The sequence below is a fragment of the Saimiri boliviensis genome, chromosome 3 (genome assembly GCF_048565385.1).
Source record: "Saimiri boliviensis isolate mSaiBol1 chromosome 3, mSaiBol1.pri, whole genome shotgun sequence".
NCBI lineage: Eukaryota > Metazoa > Chordata > Mammalia > Primates > Cebidae > Saimiri > Saimiri boliviensis.
The window spans coordinates 64,846,196-64,866,863 of NC_133451.1; the positions used below are offsets into that span (position 1 = coordinate 64,846,196).

Consider the following 20,668-nt stretch of genomic DNA (forward strand, 5'->3'; position numbering starts at 1 on the left):
TCAAAGGATAGCAGGTCCTAATTCCTAGAAAAATAATCTACTTTAAAATTTAGTATGTTGTGTTAAAACAGTTTTCAAATCAAGGTATTCTTTTGAAAGAAATATCTTAGTAACCAAGACCAAATTCTCCTAGTTCACAGGTCTCGTAAGAAAGGTGAAGAGAAAATATTGGGCATTAAGAAAAGAAAAAATACAGAGGATTGTTTCTGAAAACAAAACAATTTTGTGTTCCAATGCCCCAACTCTTTGGCATACGTAAGAATTTTATCCATAAGCAGTCTATTCTATTTGTAGCTCCACTTATGTGAACTTAGAGATATCTGCAGGAAAACTGCTTATGGAATGTAAATGAAATCATAAGATTTGAAATATGCATCAGGGTTTTAAAATGTGTCTTCCTGTGACTCTAGCTTTTATGAAATTTGAATACACAGTACTATCAAACTTGTTTTCCAAGAAGAATTAAGTGCCAAATTTATGTCTGAGCTTCAGATTCCTTATCTGTCCCGTAGTTACCACCAACATAGTTATTTCACCTTCATTTGTATAAGTGAAATGACATTTAGTGTATACACTTTGCTTGGAGATTGCATGCTCCTCTAGAACGTAGGGTTGAACTGTACAGGCCGATAGGATTATAGTGTGGATGTATTTTTTCCTTGAATGTTTGAGTAACTGGCTGATCCAAATACCACTGCTGCTTGATGAATTATGACAAAACTTAGTAGCTTACAACAATAAGCATTTTATTATGCTCGCAGATGCTGTGGATTAGGACGGGGCACAGCAAAATGGCTTGCCTCTTCTTCATACTGCTTAAGGTTCCAGCGGAAGAGATTTGAGGGCTAGAGTGATTTGATGGCAGGGAGTCAGAATCATCTGGAGGTTTCTTGACTCACATGTCCAGTTCCTGTGCTGGGAAGACGTGAAGATGTGAAGATTAGAGGTGCCAACCAGACTACCTACAGATAGGTGGCTTCTCCATGTGGCCACTCCAAGTAGCTTGGCTTGGAGCCAAGCAAGGCAGCATTAGGACAATTGGGTTTCTTACACAGTAGCTCAAGGCTCCAAGCATGGCTATTCTGGCAAACAAAGTAGTAGCTGCATCATCTGTGCCACATAACCTTATTCCACTGTACTGTATTGGTCAAAGCAGTCCCAAGTACATTCAGATTTAAGGAGATGAGAATTAGACTCTGCCTTTTGAAAGGAGAGTGGCAAGATCACATCAGAGAGGAGGATGTGGCGGTGGGGATGTTGCGGATACCCTCTTTGGGAAATCTAATCTGCTACATTAACCAAAGAAAAAGTGAGTATACAATCAGGAGAACGTGAATGTAAGTGTTACATTAAAAGTAAAATGTTAATATTTTTGTAATGTTGATTATTTACTAGAGTTAGATGTCTAAAAGACATCTCAAACGTATTATGTTCAAAATAGTGTTTTTTCTGTCTTTCCTCAAAATCGAAACAGTGATTTTTGTTTTCCCTACAGTTGGTCTTCATCAGGTTTCTCCATCTTAGAAACTGGCCCCATTTCCAAACCAAAACGTAGGAGTCACCTTTGATTTTTCTTGTTCTTTCAACTCTTATATCTAATGTGTCAACAAGTCCACTTAGTTCTGCCTCCAAAATGTCTTTCAAATTTATCCACTTCTCTTCATCTTCAGCCCTCACCCTTGCCTTAAGTCTGTTTTGTGCTACTAAAATAGAATACCTAAGACTGCGTAATGTATTTTTTTATTTTTAAAGATTTTTTTTAAATTTTAATTTTTGTGAGTACATGGTGCATATATATATATAGGTTACACAAAATATTTGATATAGGCATGCAATGTGTAAAACAAGACACAAATAGCAAACAGGTTCTCCTGCCTCAGCCTCCCAAGTAGCTGGGATTATAGGCATGTGCCACCATACCCACTATTTTTTTAAAATTTTATTTAGTAGAGATGGGGTTTCACCATGTTGGTCAGGCTGGTTTTGAACTCCTGACCTCAGGTGATCCACCTGCCCTGGGCTCCCAAAATGCTGGAATTACAGACATGAATCACTGCACCTTATTTTTATTTTTTTTTGAGGAACCTCTAAACTGTTCTTCATAGTGGTTGTACTAATTTACATTCCCACCAACAGTGTAACTGGGTTCCCTTTTCTATATATCATCGCTAGCATTTGTTATTGCCTGCTTTTTTGGTAAAAGCCATTTTAACTGGGGTGAACTGACATCTCATTGTAGTTCTGATTTGCATTTCTCTGATGATCAGTGGTGCTGAGCACCTTTTTATATACCTGTTTGCCGTTTGTATGTCTTCTTTTGAGAAATGTCTATTCAGATATTTTGCTTGTTTTTATATTGGATTACTAGAGTTTTTTCCTTGTAGAGTTGTTTGAGCTCCTTATGTATTCTGGTAATTAATCCCTTGTCAGATGAGTTGTTTGCAAATATTTACTTTCTTTTTTTTTTTTTTTTTTTTTTTGAGACGGAGTTTCGCTCTTGTTACCCAGGCTGGAGTGCAATGGCACGATCTCGGCTCACCGCAACCTCCGCCTCCTGGGTTCAGGCAATTCTCCTGCCTCAGCCTCCTGAGTAGCTGGGATTACAGGCACGTGCCACCATGCCCAGCTAATTTTTTGTATTTTTAGTAGAGATGGGGTTTTTCACCATGTCGACCAGGATGGTCTCGATCTCTCGACCTCGTGATCCACCCGTCTCAGCCTCCCAAAGTGCTGGGATTACAGGCTTGAGCCACTGCGCCCGGCGCAAATATTTACTTTCATTCTGTGGGTTGTCTTTTCACTTTGTCAATGAGACTGGGTAATTTATAATGAACAGAAATATTGTCTCAGAGGTCTGGAGGCTGGAAAATCCAAGATCAAGGTGTCAGCATGGGGCAAGGGCCTTCTTACTAGTTCAGTTCTGAGAATGGACTTCCCAGATTCTAAATTTGATCATGTGACACCTTTGTTTATAAATCTTCAGTAGTTTCTGATTGCTCTTGCAATAAGATCTTAATTCCTTCCTAGACTTGTAAAACCTTGTAAAGATTTGTCTCCTGCCTCCTTGTCCAACCTGGTTTCATCGCTACTCTCTCTGCTCATTTATTGTGCTCTACCATCACCAATCTCCTTTAGCTCCTCAACCCTCAAGTGCCTTTGAACCTGCTGTTTTCTCTGCCTGGAGCACATTCCTCAACATGCTCTGCGTGGCTGGATCCTTTAAGGTCAGCTGTTACCTCCTTAGGCTTTCCCTGACCAGCCAGTCTAAATATTTTACCTCATTACTCTCTCCTTTATCATCCTATTTATTTCTATAGTAGAAATTATCTTATTATTTTATATGTTTTGTTTACTTGTTTACTGCCTCTCTTTTCAACTAGAATTTAAAATTCCTGAAGACAGTGGCCTTGTCTATCTTTCTTCTCCCTGTGTCTTCAGTACTTTGCTGAATCTTGTGTATAATAGACATTCCATAAATATTTTTGGAATGAATAAATGAAAGATGGTTTAAAACAAGAAGAAAATTACATGTTTAAGTCTAATTTCTCATGAAAACTTACCCATATTTTGCTCAAGCCAATAACTGAATATAAAAGATGACTTTTACATGACTAGCCACAGAAAAATTAAAACTTGCAAGTGTTTTTGGGCTCAATATTACCTATCAAGGGGGCTTTTACTATAATTAAATCTGTAAGCATTATTAACTTTACTTATTGTTTTATTTATTCATTCAGCTTTTAGTGAGAGCCTACTGCATGCATAGGACTGGACTAGAGGAGACAAAGAATGTAAAAATGAATAGGGCACATTTCCTACTTTCACAGAGTTTAAAATTTAGTGAGGGATATAAGAAACATATACCAAAAGCCTCAACACCCGGTGACAGTGTTGGTGACATGTAAGTGGCACAGTCTAAATGCCTCAGTATGGAGGAGAAAGAGGTCTTAAGGGCTGAACTAATCAGAGAAGATAATATGGATTAGGCAGCATTTAAATTGTATGTTTTAAAATATGGCTTTCAATAGACAGAGATGAAAATGGAGGAAATAAAGATGTTCCTAGGAAAATAAATGGCATGAGCAAGGGACTGAGACCAAGAAAATAAAATACATGTTTAGAAAATGGTGAGAAATCTAGGTTGAGTGGAGCATCAAATTGTCTATGGGATCAGTAGCAAATACAGCTGGTTGAAGCCAAGTTATGAAATTCTACTAACTCTAAGCTAAATAACATGGATTTTGTTCAATAATTGATGAAGAGCTACTGAAAAGTTTTTGTTCTTTTTTTTTTTGAAGAATGGTGGGAGGTTCATCAAAACAGTGCTTTAGGAAAATTAACTTGGCTTTGTGTGCAGGCTAGACTGCAAATGGAAAGTGTAGAGAGGAGAGTGGGGATGTAGGGAGGCCGTACTTAATACTTTATCCACCAAGGACCAAGGGGCACCATCTTTCTTTATTAACCTCCTAAGGGTAGATTGAGAGGGCACAGTGTAGTAGAAAGAGCATGGGCCTAGGCCTAGTTACAGAACCCTGGCTTTGTAACTTTGGTACTTGTGTGACTTGAGGTCAGTCACTTGATGTTTCTGAGCCTCTGTTCCCTCGATTGTAGAACAGGGATAATTTTTATCCTGTTGTCTAGTTTCCATGGGGATTAGGACATACTTGACAACAGTAGTTACACAGTATTATTAATGATTGAATGCAGCATTGAATTCAATTGCCTATACTTTTTTAGTATTACATGGGGTGACTGCCATTTGCTTTGACTGGTGATCTATGCTAAAGCAAAATTATGAAAGCAGTTTATTAGTACAGCACTACTACACCTAGTATGTAAATTTTCTTTTGTATTTTGTGAAAAATTGCCTCCATCTACTTGATTACTTAGATCTTTATTCCAAATAGTAACTGCAATGTCAGCAGAAGCTTTTGAATAGTTGTTTCTCTAAATGGAATGTCTTTTACTCTTGCCAGGATAGGCAAAGTGTTAAGTAAAGACTCAATACTTTTTGTATTTTAATTTAATCAAAGAAGCAGTAATGGAATTTGAGGGCTACTGGCTGAGGCAGGGAGAGTTGTCTAGAACTCTTCTACTTTGTTCCGTTTGTTTCTTATTCTTTCTTCCTTATAGAGTTTATTTTTAATAACTTCCCTGGTCTATGATGCTAGGCTGTTGGTTCCAAGACATCACCACATCTATGAAAAAATCTGAGTATTGAGAAGTAATTTGGGTTTACTTTCCTTGAATCAAAGTTACTTAAACACTTAGGTGAAAGCTTGAGAGGAAGAGAATTTATCTATTAATAATTCAAAAACAATCTCACTTTTCCAATTTCTGCTTTACCATTACGTATGCTAACACAGATTTTTCTGAAAAATGTTTGCAAAATGTGAATCTTTTTTAAGTTTAAGCAAGTAAAAATTGCTGAATGAAAAGAGATATGTTGGCCTTTGTCACTAATTTCTGCGTAATTCTGTGAGAAATACTAGGGTTTTTTTTTTTTTTTTTTTTTTAAACAGAGATAAAATTCTCCAAATTTAATTTAGGAATAGAGATTACTAGCATCAGGCTCAGTGCCTAGATACCAAACACCAGCACCAGCACCAGAACACCAAGAAAAAGATTTTCCTCCCCCACTTATTTTATAATGAAAAATCAGAAAGTTAACGTCACAGTATCAGTAGTCCTCCCCTTACCCACAATGGATACTTTACAAGATCCCTAGTGAATGCCTGAAACTGTGGATAGCACTGAGCCTTATACATGCTGTCTAGTACTGTGTTTACTATGTTTTTCTATATAGTACATTATAAACAAATACCATGGTATTACCAGTGCATGGGAAATTATTAATGGCCTTCAAGCCTATATGTTGTATTTCTACTCTGCTCCCGATAGGACGGACTACAGATAGAAGCACATACCTGTGACTGAATTGAAGGTGGAAGAAAACACCATTGAAAATCTCATGTGAAATAGCTGTGGCAAAATGTAGCCAAGATACAAAAGGAAAAAAAAAATCAAAGTCTAGTATTTCCAAATTCTAAAATTCTGTTTTTGGATAGCTGATTTCATAGAAGTATATGTGGGTATTAATATCAGTATATATGTGCTTTGTCAAGTTCAGCTGAAATGAGAAAAGTAGACGTAATTGAGGTGTCCTATTGCGTGGATGTCCCCAACAATTATCTTTTATTTTTAATATTTATTTATCTGAGATGGAGTCTTGCTCTGTTGCCAAGACTGGAGTGCAATGGTGCAATCTTGGCTCACTGCAACCTCTGCCTGCTGGGTTCAAGCGACTCTCCTGCCTCAGCCTCCAGAGTAGCTGGAATTATAGGCACATGCCACCATGACCGATTAATTTTTGTAGTTTTAGCAGAGACGGAGTTTCACTGTTGGCCAGGATGGTCTCAATCTCCTGCCCTTGTGATCCTCCCGCCTCAGCCTCCCAAAGTGCTGGGATTACAGGTGTGAGCCACCGCGCCTGGCCATCTCCAACAATTATCTAACCCTTCCGGACCAGATGTTTAAATTCACAGAGAAAGACTAACCCAACTCAACTCCAAACTTCCTCAAATTTTGAGTAAATCTGGAACAGCTGACCATGTATAAAGATGTAGGGAGTTCTGACAGACACATAGCTTCTTGTGAAGATGAGAGGGATATCACCAAAAAATAAATAAACAAAATAGCAACAAGAAAGAAGTGATACTACTACTAACATTGGGCTTATTATCAAGATTAAATGAGTTAATTTATTAGAACAGACCCTAGAACATGGTAATGATAATGGCTATGTAGGTGTTGGCCGTATTATTATTATTACTGTTTTTAGTGAGGCTATCAATATTTTCATTGCCGGACAGCAGAAACTGTCAATAGACAGCTTATTCCATCAGAATTTTTATAGACAGAGGGAAAATTCTGGACTTGTGTTTAGATAAGAGTATAACAGCTATGAACTGGATTTGAAAACATGGAACCCCAGATTTGCTTTTTTTTTTTTTTTTTTCTAGCCACATCTCTTAAAATTTGTGTTTTATGACAAAAGAGATTGTCCTCACTCAAAATTAGGCTCAATGACCACATTATACCTTTTTTTTTCTTTTCAGACAGTCTTATTCTGTTGCCTCTTACTGCAGAGGTATGATCTTGGCTCACTGCAGCCTCTGCCTCCCGGGTTCAAGCATTTTCATGCCACAGCCTCCCAAGTAGCTGGGATTACAGGTGTGCACCACCATGCCCAGCTAACTGTATTTTTAGTAGAGACGAGGTTTCAGCATGTTGGCCAGGCTGGTCTTGAGTTCCTGGTGTCAAGTAATCTACCTGCCTTGGCCTCCTAAAATGCTGGTATTACAGGGGTGAGCCACCAAGCCTGGCCCACACGCCATTTTTTAATACAACATGGTCAATCAACTGGAAACCACAATTCTAAATTATGCAAAGGAAGTATGTAAAAAATGAACATCTTCTTTGAAAGAGATTTATTTTTTTACTGCCACTCTACCTATTTTTCTATATTTTATGATGATTTAATAATAAAACTACATTGCTTTTATAATGAAAAAAAGCAACACATTTTCTCTTATTTGTTTTTTTTTTTTAGAGTTAATAAACAGTGGCTTGTATTTATTTATTTATTTTTATTTTATTTTTTTATTGCATTTTAGGTTTTGGGGTACATGTGATGAACATGCAAGATTGTTGCATAGGTACACACATGGCAGTGTGCTTTGCTGCCTTCCGTCCCCTCACCTGTATCTGTCATTTCTCCCCATGCTATCTCTTCCCACCTCCCCACCCCCCCATCCCTCCCCTATTCCCCCCAACGGACCCCAGTGTGTAGTGCTCCCCTCCCTGTGTCCATGTGTTCTCATTGTTCAACACCCGCCTATGAGTGAGAATATACGGTGTTTGATTTTCTGCTCTTGTGTCAGTTTGCTGAGAATGATGGTTTCCAGGTTCATCCATGTCCCTACAAAGGACGTGAACTCATCGTTTTTGATGGCTGCGTAATATTCCATGGTGTATATGTACCACATTTTCCCTATTCAGTCTATCATCGTTGGGCATTTGGGTTGGTTCCAGGTCTTTGCTATTGTAAACAGTGCTGCAATGAACATTCGTGTGCACGTGTCCTTGTAGTAGAATGATTTATAATCCTTTGGATATATACCCAGTAATGGGATTGCTGGGTCAAATGGGATTTCTATTTTTAGGTCCTTGAGGAATCGCCACACTGTCTTCCACAATGGTTGAATTAATTTACATTCCCCCCAACAGTGTAAAAGTGTTCCTATTTCTCCACATCCTCTCCAGCATCTGTTGTTTCCTGATTTTTTAATGATCGCCATTCTAACTGGTGTGAGATGGTATCTCAATGTGGTTTTGATTTGCATTTCTCTGATGACCAGTGATGATGAGCATTTTTTCATATGTTTGTTGGCCTCCTGTATGTCTTCTTTTGCAAAGTATCTGTTCATATCCTTCACCCATTTTTGAATGGGCTTGTTTGTTTTTTTCTTGTAGATCTGCTTTAGTTCTTTGTAAATTCTGGATATCAGCCCCTTGTCAGATGGGTAGGCTGCAAAAATTTTTTCCCATTCTGTTGGTTGCCGATTCACTCTACTGACTGTTTCTTTTGCCGTGCAGAAGCTGTGGAGTTTGATTAGGTCCCATTTGTCTATTTTGGCTTTTGTTGCCATTGCTTTTGGCATTTTGGTCATGAAGTCCTTGCCTACACCTATGTCCTGAATGGTTTTGCCTAGATTTTCTTCTAGGGTTTTTATGGTGTTAGGTCTGATGTTTAAGTCTTTAATCCATCTGGAGTTAATTTTGGTGTAAGGTGTCAGGAAGGGGTGCTGTTTCTGCTTTCTGCACATGGCTAGCCAGTTTTCCCAACACCATTTATTAAACAGGGAGTCCTTTCCCCATTGCTTGTTTTTGTCAGGTTTGTCGAAGATCAGATGGTTGTGGGTATGTTGTATTTCCTCTGAAGCCTCCGTTCTGTTCCATTGGTCTATATCTCTGTTTTGGTACCAGTACCATGCTGTTTTGATTACTGTAGCCTTGTAGTATAGTTTGAAGTCTGGTAGTGTGATGCCTCCTGCTTTGTTCTTTTTGCTTAGAATTGACTTGGCTATGCGGGCTCTCTTTTGGCTCCATATGAAGTTTAAGGTGTTTTTTTCCAGTTCTGTGAAGAAGGTCATTGGTAGCTTGATGGGAATAGCATTGAATCTGTAAATTACTTTGGGCAGTATGGCCATTTTCACTATGTTGATTCTTCCTAACCATGAACATGGAATGTTTCTCCATCTGTTTGTATCCTCTCTTATTTCGTTGAGCAGTGGCTTGTAGTTTTCCTTAAAGAGGTCCTTTATGTTCCTTGTTAGTTGTATTCCTAGGTACTTTATTCTCTTTGTAGCAATTGTGAATGGCAGTTCGTTCTTGATTTGGCTCTCTTGAAGTCTATTACTGGTTCTTATTTGTTTTTGAGACACGATCTTGTTCGTTTGCCCAGGCTGGAGTGCAGTGGCACGATTATGGCTTACTGTAGCCTGGCTCAAGCCATCCTCCTGCTTCAACCTCCCGAGATTTTGGGATTACAGGCACAAACCACTGTACCTGGCCCAATTTTATTTTGAAAACTAACCATTCAATCAAAGTGACAGCAAGATGCCTGATAAAATGTTGTTTACAATTTTTTTTTTTTTAACCATTTTTTTATTTGCCAAGGTGCAAAAAAAGCAGCAATTTCTTTCTGAAAATATTTTTGTCCTTTTGGACATTGATTTGAATGGAGCCCAGGTGGAAAGTGAACAAATGCTTTTGGCACTGAACAACATCCAATAACTATGAAAGGGGTTAGACATTCTAGTCTTGTCACTGGTGTTTCAGTAGCCATTGTGACAAAGTTTGTAAAAATATTAATCTATCAGGTGGCCTTCTCTTTAAATTATATGCTTATTCATATAGAAAACTATAGGCAGAAAAATGGATTTGTTTATATATTTTAAAACCAAATTTCATTTAAAAATAAGCCATCTATGTGCATGGTTAAAGTTTTAAAAGTGTATGGATGATCTGGTGAAAAGCTTTTTTCCCTAAGCCTGCTCTAGTTCCCCTTCCTGGAAGCAAATAGTGCTTCTAGTTGCTCATGTATCCTTCAAGAGATGCTTTATGCACATGCAAATAAATACACAGATATAGTCCCAATGTTATTGTGTAAGAAGAATGATGTCATAAGGAATTTGTGAAGCCTGAAATCTGTCTTAATAGAAGTATATTCTGGGTAAGTAAGCTTCTCTATTTTTAATGTTCCAGAAAAGAATGAATGCCATCAATCATTCCATAATTGCTGAGTTCCTACTACGTGTAAGGCACCATGCCAGATGCTGTTTGTACTGCCAAGTTGCCTTTAAGATTTTTCATATATATGTCTTGTCCAATCAGATCTGCACTCAAACATTCCTGTCTCAGAAAGGCCTTCCCTGATCCCCACTTTAAAGCAGCTCTCCCTTGCCCTGTCAACTCTATCATATCTCTGTGCTTTACTTCTAGAGCTAAGGGGATTCTATAAGTCTTTACTATGTCTTCCTTTTGAGGTGAAAGAGAGTGCTGTTATCATTACAGAAGGACAACAGGGGTAAATTGGCAATGTAACCTTAGATGGTTGGTCACCCTGTTCAGTGTTTTTATTGCATTTAGCATTCCAAGATAATGGACATTATTTTGCCCACTTATTTGTTTACTTGTGAGTTCCATAAAGCAGGAACTTTTCTTGTTCTAGGAATCCATCACCCAGAAGAGTTCACACAAAGTAAGTAGGTTCTTAATAAATATTGGTTGACTGAATGGATGACCCAAGAATGCCCCATATTCTGTGTAGAACTGAGCATCCTTTGGTTGGCACTGGAAAATCGAAAAGCCGTAAAGGCACATATGCTCATAGTGCTCTTTCCCTAAACAGAGGGGAGAAAGGAGCCAACTTTTAATACTCAGATTTTGATCTGCAGCATTTTCTGTGAAGGCATGAGTCTGGTAGATAGGTACTAGCAACATCAACTGTTTTGTTACTTGCAGGGAGACTGAGGTGCTATGGTCTCCAAGATAGGCATGATGTGAAGAGCAGATGAATGGGATGAGAATGGTTATGGCCCAGTTGGATCTGGTGGTCAGTTAGTCCATAAGGAAACCTGTCTCCAAGCAGTGGAACAGCTGAATCCACATGACTTAGTCCATAGGCCGAAAAAAAAAAAAAAAAAAAAAAAAAGAGCAGCTTTAAAGTGCCCTGCCATGTAGGCCCATTCATCTCCCCAAAAGGGAAGCCAGTGGGATGCAAAGGAACAAGCACCTTTCTGTGTCTGGGAAGTGGCTGGTCTGATCATGCACACGAACACTTCACACCCACACCCACACACGCACACACACACATTATCAGAGTCCAATACACTTCACACACCCACACCCACACACGCACACACACGGATTATCAGAGTCCAATACACTTCACACACCCACACCCACACACGCACACACACACACATTATCAGAGTCCAATACACTTCACACACCCACACACCCACACGCACACACACGGATTATCAGAGTCCAATACACTTCACACACCCACACCCACACACGCACACACACGGATTATCAGAGTCCAAGAGCCCCAAGAGTCAGTTCTAGTAGAGAAGTCTGACATAATTCTCTACCATCTTACCTAAAACCAGATCAATCATTTAAATTAGGGGCCTGGGTTTTAGTGGCTTAGTAGCTCATTTTAAATTTTCCTTCTCCTTCGAAACAGAGAGGCCTGTGTACTGCATTATGCTGATCCGTGGGAGAATTCCTGTAGGAGGAAGAGGCTGAAACATTGGCCTAAATTTATTAAGCAGAGCTTTCATAATAAATATGTTGATACCATTTCTGAAAGATTTGAATATTTCTCTCTCACAGATGTATTGTTCAATTTTATTAGAGGAAATCATTCTTGTATCCTATTGGAATTGTTTAATTTTTGGGTATGATCTTAAGGTCCTTGATTTTAATGCTGTGGGAAATGAGATTCAGAGATTGAATAACTTGCCTTCCTTGACATTAACCGAGATAAGCTCCTGTTTTCAGAAGTTACAAACTTGGCTGGGCACGGTGGCTCATGCCTGTAATCCTAGCACTTTGGGAGGCCGAGGTGGGTAGATCTCGAGGTCAGAAGTTCGATACCAGTCTGGCCAATATAGTGAAACCCTGTCTCTACTAAAAATACAAAGAATTATCCAGGTGTGGTGGTGTGTACCTATAATCCCAGCTACTCATGAGGCTGAGGCAGGTGGATTGCATGAACCTGGGAGGCGGAGGTTGCAGTGAGCTGAGGCCATGCCATTGTACTCCGGCTGGGGTAACAGTGCAAGATTCCATCTCAAAAATAAAAAAAAAGTTAGAACCTCTTCAAATATTTCACTTTAGGCATGTGTTTTAAAAATGACAGTTGGATATGGTTGAGAGCTCAGTTGCTAAATCTGTGAAACAACTTGTAACACATGTTTAACCAAATAAAATTATTTTTCCCAGCTCATCCTGGGCTGACAGCTCCCAAAAACTGTGTTCACCTTCATTTTCTCCTCATAAAAAGGGAGCTATAGCTATTTTTAAACCTGGGGGGCGTTGAAGAAGAGAATGTAAATCATAAATCTAGGTTAGTTGAATTTATTCAAGAAATTGCCAGACTGAATATGAATACTTGTGGAGTGTAAGTGAAACAAAAATGAAGCCTTTGGTGATCATAGATGTATTATCTATCTATCTTTCATCCCAGATTGGTTTTAGAATGAGAAAAAAAAAGTGATTTTCTCATTTCTTACTCTTACACAATGAAGTGATTAGCTAAACTGATACAAAGTGGCAACTTTAATGATCATTCTGTTGCAATATTGTTTACTAGCAAAACAACAAGTCCAAACAAATACCAGTACTGTACAAAGAAAATCCCTATTCTGTGTAGCAAATGTTGGTCAGACTTTCACCAGTGAGCCACGTATTTGAAAAGGACTTGACATTGAGAAACACCTCTGATCAGTCTTCGAGGTTTGTAGTAACAAACCATAACAGATCTCCTACCACCTTTCTGTTTAGGCCCCAATATGAAATGCATATGAATGTTATAATTTTGTATAATTCCAGGAGAAACAACCAACATTATTCACCTTTTTTTCCCAATAGTGAAAACCCCCAAATATGATAAATTTATGGATTCTGCTTTTTGCTGAACACAATACTTTACAGATAACATCTGGTGACAAGCCATAACTCTTCTTATTTTATGTAATGAGGAACCTTAAATACAGAAATCTTTAAGGACCTATTCAAAGTCACACAAATACTGAGAAAATTATATGGTAATAATTTTATCTGCAGATCAGATCTTACCTTACTTTCAATAATCAACATAGGGCCAATCGGTTGTCTTATTTTACTACATACAACATCTTATTTTAGAATCAAAGAATGCCATGCCTATATGCCACCAGGAACACCTGAACTACCTATTCAAAAACTTTCATCTTCATTCTTCTTGGAGACATTATGTTGTCATCACCTGCTGCCACTAGATGGTGCTTGTCATCGAAACAAAGGTCTTTCCTCCTTTCTGTTTTCTTTAGATGCCTATTAGGACCTTGGATGATAGGAAGGAAACTTGATTAATAAGCTAAGTACTGGGCAGATATTCTAAGAAGTCATTTAGTACAGAGAGTTACTGATTAAAAAGTAAACAAATGATTATCAGTAAAGCTTACTTACAGTGTTTTTCTAGTTCTATCCATTTTTCTGCTCATTCTTTTTGTCACTAAGCTGTGTGAACCCCAAGGCAAAAAGAACCAATAAATCTTTCTCTGGGCTTGTGAGAATCAAGAGGTATAACACAAGTTTTAGGAGAGGCAAATAAAAATCTTAGGATTCATGGTTATCACCTGGAAAAGCAATAGAAAGTGACCACATGCAGAGTTTATTAGAAAAATTAATCCATGACCTTTCAAAAGAAAACACGCACATATCTAGTGGACACTAATCAATAGGAAATAAAACATGCTTTTAATTGTGGGATAGCAAACATCAAGTAATGAAAATGATAACAGAGGTTGCAAACCCTTTGCCAAAGACAACTCTTTTTCTCATTAATTTAAGACACATACCAAATCTCACCTCCATAGTACTTTCATTCTCTGCCTGCCTCCCACCCCACACACCAACTTTATGCTTCTTTTAGGGTAAATTCTTGCCAATCTTGGTACTGAAATGCCTTCGGGAGTTACCTATTTAGCTTATGTGAAGGAGAATTTGATATATTTTGCAGCAGAATGCTTGCAAAATGTGTTTCTTAAACTTTTTTTTTTCTTATTAACCAACACTGACTGTTCATGGCTGCTTCATGATTATAATGAGAAATTGCCAGCTATGTTGAAATACATAATCCACAGTGTGAAAAACTGCTGAACAGCAGTGGCAAATTCTTAATACAAAAGTGACTTCCCTTTGCCTATTAGCTTACTTTGGGGTTGCTGATTCTTGCAAACTGCCTGTGTAGGGAGTAAGAGTTAATTTTAACATTATTCTAGAAACAGAATATAATTACTTAGGTGAAAACTTTAAAGCTAATTTTTTGTTTTATCTTTGGTTTTGAGTGTCCCATTAACAATTCCTGGTGATATTCTGATGAATATCACTGCAGTGGGTTATGTAGAATGTGTGAACATATATGTGAGCCAGATGTGACAATAGACACGTGACATTAGTACATTTTAATTGTAGACATCAGACAGATTGGGGTGGTTACTTGTGCCTTCTAAGCATTAACTAAGGTTTTTAAAGGTACAAGTTTTTTAAAAGATACAAGCTCCACACCTGCTTTCCAAGCACTGGTCAGGCACCATGGATCTCTGGATCTCTTCCAGTTTTGAATACTAGAAAGAAAAGCCTCTGTCCTCAAATCCTCAAATCATTTCCTCCCCACCCCCATTTTTTTTTTTCCCCTTGGAGGCTCTATTAGCTATAGCTTTGTATTGAAGAAAGACTGGGAACAAGGAGAAGATGATATGTGAAATCATTTCTCTTGAGCTACGTGTTTTGGTGGCTACTGTTGAAAACACAATTTGCTCAGTGACGGCCGCATATACATTACATATAATATGTATTACTAGAAAATGATATACATTTGCATGATATACCATGCGGTTGAAATCCATTAAGTGACTATTCTCTAGCAGTACCCGGAACAATAGATGGTGTCTGTGCTGACAGTCTGTTCATATCTTATTGGTTTACTTAATGATTCAACGGTTTACTGATGGCATTGGTGCTGGGTCATTGGTATATTATTTGCTTGGCAAAGGGTACTTGAACCTCATTAATTAGACTTAGGAACAGAATAAATACAAATAATCACTTTGCATGCTCAAGAAACCACTTTGAATGGTAAGGCTGTTTTCCTAACTCCCAAGGAAGACAGAAAGGCACCAGTGACATAAGTGAAGGACACAGTTTGACAACCACCTTATCCTTAGACAACTCTTGCTAAAGGTGAACAATGACTTAATACTGTGTTATGGCAGCACTCTATACGCCCCGAGTTTTAGAAAGTAGAGTCAAGAGTGATTTAGACTGGAAAAAGCATGCAATTTTAGGTCTGCTTGGAAGCACAGGCTCTCCCCACTGGGGAACTCTTCTGAGTAAGACAAAAACCTGGACCTAGCACCCAGCCCACGGCGTGAGAGAGAAGGAATCCGGGAGGCAAGAGCGACGGGTCTGGAAACGGGTCCTTCGCCACCTCCGCGAGGGCGCTGCGCGCAGAGTCCGAGCCCCCGGCGGAGGCGGCGCGGCTCTAGGCCCCTCCCCGCCGCGGAGGCCCGGACGGCTGACGCCGAGCGGCGGCCGGGAGCGGTGGGGGCCGGGCGGGCGGGCGCGAGCGAGGGCAGGGCAGGGGGCCGGCCGAGGCCACTTGCGGCTTTAAATATGGATCGCAGGCTCGCGCTCGCGGCACAGCCTTCGTCGCGGCCGCCTTCCCTGAGCCCCTGCACCCCGGCTTGCTCCCGAGGGGCGCCCGGGCTGGGCTCCACTGCTGCAGTGTTAGTTACTGGCAGTAACATCAGAGATCCCCATAAATATGCAGGAGCTGCAGGAGGCAAAGTAGAGTAGACGCTCGCGCTCTCACACGTTCGCTCGCCGCGCACCACGCGGGCCGTGTAGACCTCGCCCCCGAGCCACCTTGTCCCCCTTCCTCGCAGGCCGTTCAGGTTCCACTGCTGCCTGCTCCGAAGACCCTCCCGCCCCAGCGCCTTTGCCCCGCTCTCCCGCGCTCGCCTCCCTCCGGAGCGCGCACCCACCCAAGCGGCAAAGTTGTGACTACTTGGGCGCGGGTGACCGGCGCCCCGCTCTTTCCGCGCCCCGCGCAGACAACTTCCCGCGGCTCGGCCCCGCCGCGTCCCAGGCTCGCGCCTCCGGGGATTCCGCGGCCCCCCAGCCTCCAAACCCGGCGGCGCGCCGGGCAGCGCTTCGGTGGCGGCGGCGGCCGTAGTGGCAGCGAAGGCGGCGGCGGCGGCGGCAGTGGCCGCTGCAGCCCCACACTCCGCCGCCAAACTGGAGGAGCGACGGAAGCCGGACCCCAGGAGGTGAGCGCCTGGCCCCGGCAGCTGCAGGGAGGGTCGGTGGGGTCCCTCGCTCCGCGGCCGCGGCGGGCGCGGGCCCGGGGGCCGATCCCGGAGGGCGCGCAGGCGGCCTCGGCGCGCTCCTGGGAGGGAGAGAGAGGTCAGTTGCGGGCCGGGCATCCTCGGAGCTGGGCGCGGGCGGTGTGTGGCTGTGGCGGCTGCTCGCGGAAAAGTACTTTTTTTTCCTTCTTAAGGTTTAGAGGAAGAGTTTGGGTGGTCCCGCTCCTGCCTCACTGCTAAGCCCCCTGCGCCCAATTGGGCGTCGTTACGAGGACTGCGGGGCCAGTGTCTGCGGCGGGCTGGGCGCAGGCTCAGTGACACGTGTGTTGCTGTGAGCCTGGGTGGTCGCCCTGTGACCAGGCACCTGCTTGAGAGGAACGCATCCCCAAATCCATTACAGGGGGAAACGTGGGGACTCTCGGTGCTACCGAGGCCGCGGCCCTCACGTCACTGCCCGCTCCAAGACGGAGCATTTACATCTCTCTCTGGCACACCGAATGCGGGGGGTGAGTCAGGCAGATTGCAAGTGGCACACACACATTTATTTGCAATGGATTTGGATAGGGGAGGCAGAGGTTAAACTGGAATTTCTTTTGGCCAGCAACAACGGACCTCTTCCTCAGGTACTGGGCAGAATGTGCATCTTGGCAAAGAGAGGTGATTTCTTTTTTCTTAAGTGCATTTTACTCAGCCGTTGCCAGTCCGTTAATAAGTCACCAGAGGAAGGCAGGAGTTGGGAACTACATCAGCAAACCGCAGCAAGCACCATTAAGACAAAAGTTCTTATAGAACAAAAAGAAAAACTTGAACTTGACGTGAAAGATGGAGAAGGAAGCAGTTCTACCACTGTTCGGTCACTTTTTTCAGCGCCCTGTAAAACTGTTTTTCTACACTTTCTTCCCTCTCAAGGCCCTACCTTTTCTGCATAATTGATCGCAGCAAGCTCTTTCCAACTTGACACTGAAGAGCAGCGACCCCTTTCGCTTACCCTCCCCATTTCTTTTCCTAGTTCACTTCAGTGGCCTGGAAAGTTGCTCCTAATGAGAAATCAAGAAGACTGGGCTGTACTAAACGCTCATTGTCTCAAATCCTGGAACAGTTCCTTTCCGAAGAGGCACTGCATTGTACTGTATTTCTCTTTTTTCTTGTATCTTGGAACTTGGAGTTGTAATATTAACCTGAATTACATTAATTAAAGTGTGGATTGCTCATTTGGGCTTATTTTTTTTTCATTGTGATTTGAGTAGATTCGTCAATACCATTAGAACAATATTCAGTAGTTTTTTTTTTTTTTTTTTTACAGCCAATGTAATGTCTTTTGAAAACACTTCTGACTACAACTCTCTTGTGTCTATCACATTAGCATATAAATAATTTACATAGCCATTTTAGTACTTGGACTGAAGATATTAGTGTAACTTCATTCAAAGGAAGTGTGCCTGTTTATTTTTCTATAGCTTTTATAACAGAAAAAATTTTTACTTTCATTTTAGAGTTAAAAGTTCTGATAGGATTCTGGTCTTTGTGTTAAATCTTGAAATTGATTTGCTTTAACCGTCTCCCAGACTTTGAAGTAAGATGACGTAAAACCTCATGTATGTAGGTGGAGACAGGAAAGCAGTACCACTGCGTTATGAACTGTTGAGGCAGAGAGCATTTGTAGGAATGGGGGTGGCAAGAGCAAGACTGGATATTTTGATAGTTCCAGGCATGTTTGAAAAAACTGAAAACTAAGAAACCCCCAACATTTTGGATTAAGTGTTCTTCAAACTAAGGGTTTTGGTGCCATTTGCTCTTTTTTTTTTTTGATATGGAGTCTTGCTCTGTGACTGGAATGCGGTGGCGCAATCTTGGCTCACTGCAGTCTCCATCTCCTGGGTTCAAGCGATTCTTCCACCTCAGCCTCCCGAGTAGCTGGGACCACAGGCGCACACCACCATGCCAGGCTGATTTTTGTATTTTTAGTAGAGGGTGTTTCACCATGTTGGCCAGGATGGTCTTGTTCTCTTGACCTCGTGATCCGCCCACCTCGGCCTTCCAAAATACTGGGATTACAGGCATGAGCCACCGCGCCCGGCCCCATTTGCTGTTTTGGGGTCATTTCTGGAGACTTATAAACATACATTAGACACCTTACCCAATTACATTGACAGGATGTACTGTCAGTTTAGATTAATGTATTTCTTTTAGTTCATGTAGTCAGTATTAAATAACTTGAGAAGTTTGAATGTTAGTGCTATTATTTCAGTCTTTTTTTTTTTTTTTTTTTTTTTTTTTTTTTGAGGTGGAGTTTTTGCTCTTGTTACCCAGGCTGGAGTGCAATGGCGCGATCTCGGCTCACCGCAACCTCCGCCTCCTGGGTTCAGGCAATTCTCCTGCCTCAGCCTCCTGAGTAGCTGGGATTACAGGCACGCACCACCATGCCCAGCTAATTTTTTGTATTTTTAGTAGAGACGGGGTTTCACCATGTTGACCAGGATGGTTTCGATCTCTTGACCTCGTGATCCACCCGCCTCAGCCTCCCAAAGTGCTGGGATTACAGGCTTGAGCCACCGCGCCCGGCTATTTCAGTCTTTTAAATGATTAAGAGACATTTTGGATTTACAAAAATGTTGTATGAAAGAAATACAGGCAATCAGATTTAGAGGAATAATGCGATAGAAATCGGGTAACCTTTAGGACAACTTCCAGTAGGCCTTGATGGTTATCTCACTTTTCACTGAGTGCTGGCAGGTAGAGTTTTGAGGTTCTGATCCCTTGTTCTGATAGCAGGAGTGATATCTGGCCATGCTTACATCTTAAAGGAAAAGAAAACACTTAAGGAAATGGAAACTAGCTGGTGAATCATGTAAATAAACAGGATTCCTTGCCTGCCTCTGAGAACACTATAGACCATGAGGACTACTTTTCTTAGGGGAGAAGAGTCCTGAGAGACTGCTGGACTTAAGTGTGGTGAGATACATTATCTTTTTCTTAGAGTTTCTTTGGCTTTATTTAAAATAATATGAATGAAATCGAAGATTGGAGTTGATAGATAAGATTGGGATTGGAAAGAACAAACTGAGAAGAGGAAAATCTAATGAGGATTAAAATTTCTAAGCAGCCTTTTCTTGATTGCTAAATGGAAGGAATCAAAATGCATGATTTGATGGGACAAAGGAAGCTATAAGTAGAACATGTATCTCAGTTGATGCTGTTTCCAAGGACAACCTGTGATTTATGAAATTTATGTATTTTTTAGGGAGTCATTTAGCAAAATGGATAGTTAAAGAACATCCAGGAAGCTAGTAAGACTTAACAAAACTAGAACTTACTATTTTTACATAATGTAGAAATCTTAGAGGAAAGAAGGAATAAGTTTTATATAAGGTCAGGGCTAAGTTGTATTCCAAATATATTTTGTTTTTCTCCCAATAATTAAATATTTGATACATTTGGGTTGCAAAATAGAAAATATGCTGCTGTTCTTCTGACATGAAGATGATCTTTTATATTCTCAGGAGTGTACACCTTTGGTTATTTTTCCAGCACTAGGGACGGGTTCCCCTTTACTCAGTTCTGCCTAATGTGTGTTTACACGCACACATGCACATGCACAGACACATACCCCCTAATTTGTAGAGGTGGCTGATTTAATTTTGTGGGAAGCCATATTAACTACTTTCATAATACTTCTGTGGCAGTGGCTTTTATTGCGTTTTGGCAGTCTCAGCAGTGCAGTGACATTTCTAACAAGACATTGAAAATACAAGAGCCAGATGTAGTGATCTTAGATACTTTGGAGGCTGAGGTGGGAGGATCACCTTGAGCACAGGAGTCCGAGGCTGTCATGTACTAATATGCTATAAAATTATGCATGTGAATAGCTACTGAACATCAGCCTGGGCAATATGCTGAACATCAGCCTGGGCAATATAATGGACAAGTGGGCTGGGCTTGGTGGCTCAAGCCTGTAATCCCAG

The 20,668-nt window shown here is 40.9% G+C and overlaps 1 protein-coding gene across 4 annotated transcripts in view; it reads left to right on the forward strand.

The window, feature by feature from the left end:
* SLC4A4 (solute carrier family 4 member 4) overlaps window positions 1–20,668 on the forward strand; it is a 500,506-nt gene that overhangs the window by 81,422 nt on the left and 398,416 nt on the right. Inside the window, exon 1 of one of the 4 annotated variants that reach the window (XM_039468271.2) lies at window positions 16,024–16,670. The exons of 2 other annotated variants lie outside the window; for them this stretch is intronic. The gene's annotated coding sequence lies outside the window, so the exon portion shown is untranslated. Of the gene's footprint in view, window positions 1–16,023; window positions 16,671–20,668 lie in introns of those variants that run through there. One more of the 4 variants, XM_039468272.2, reaches the window with a different exon arrangement.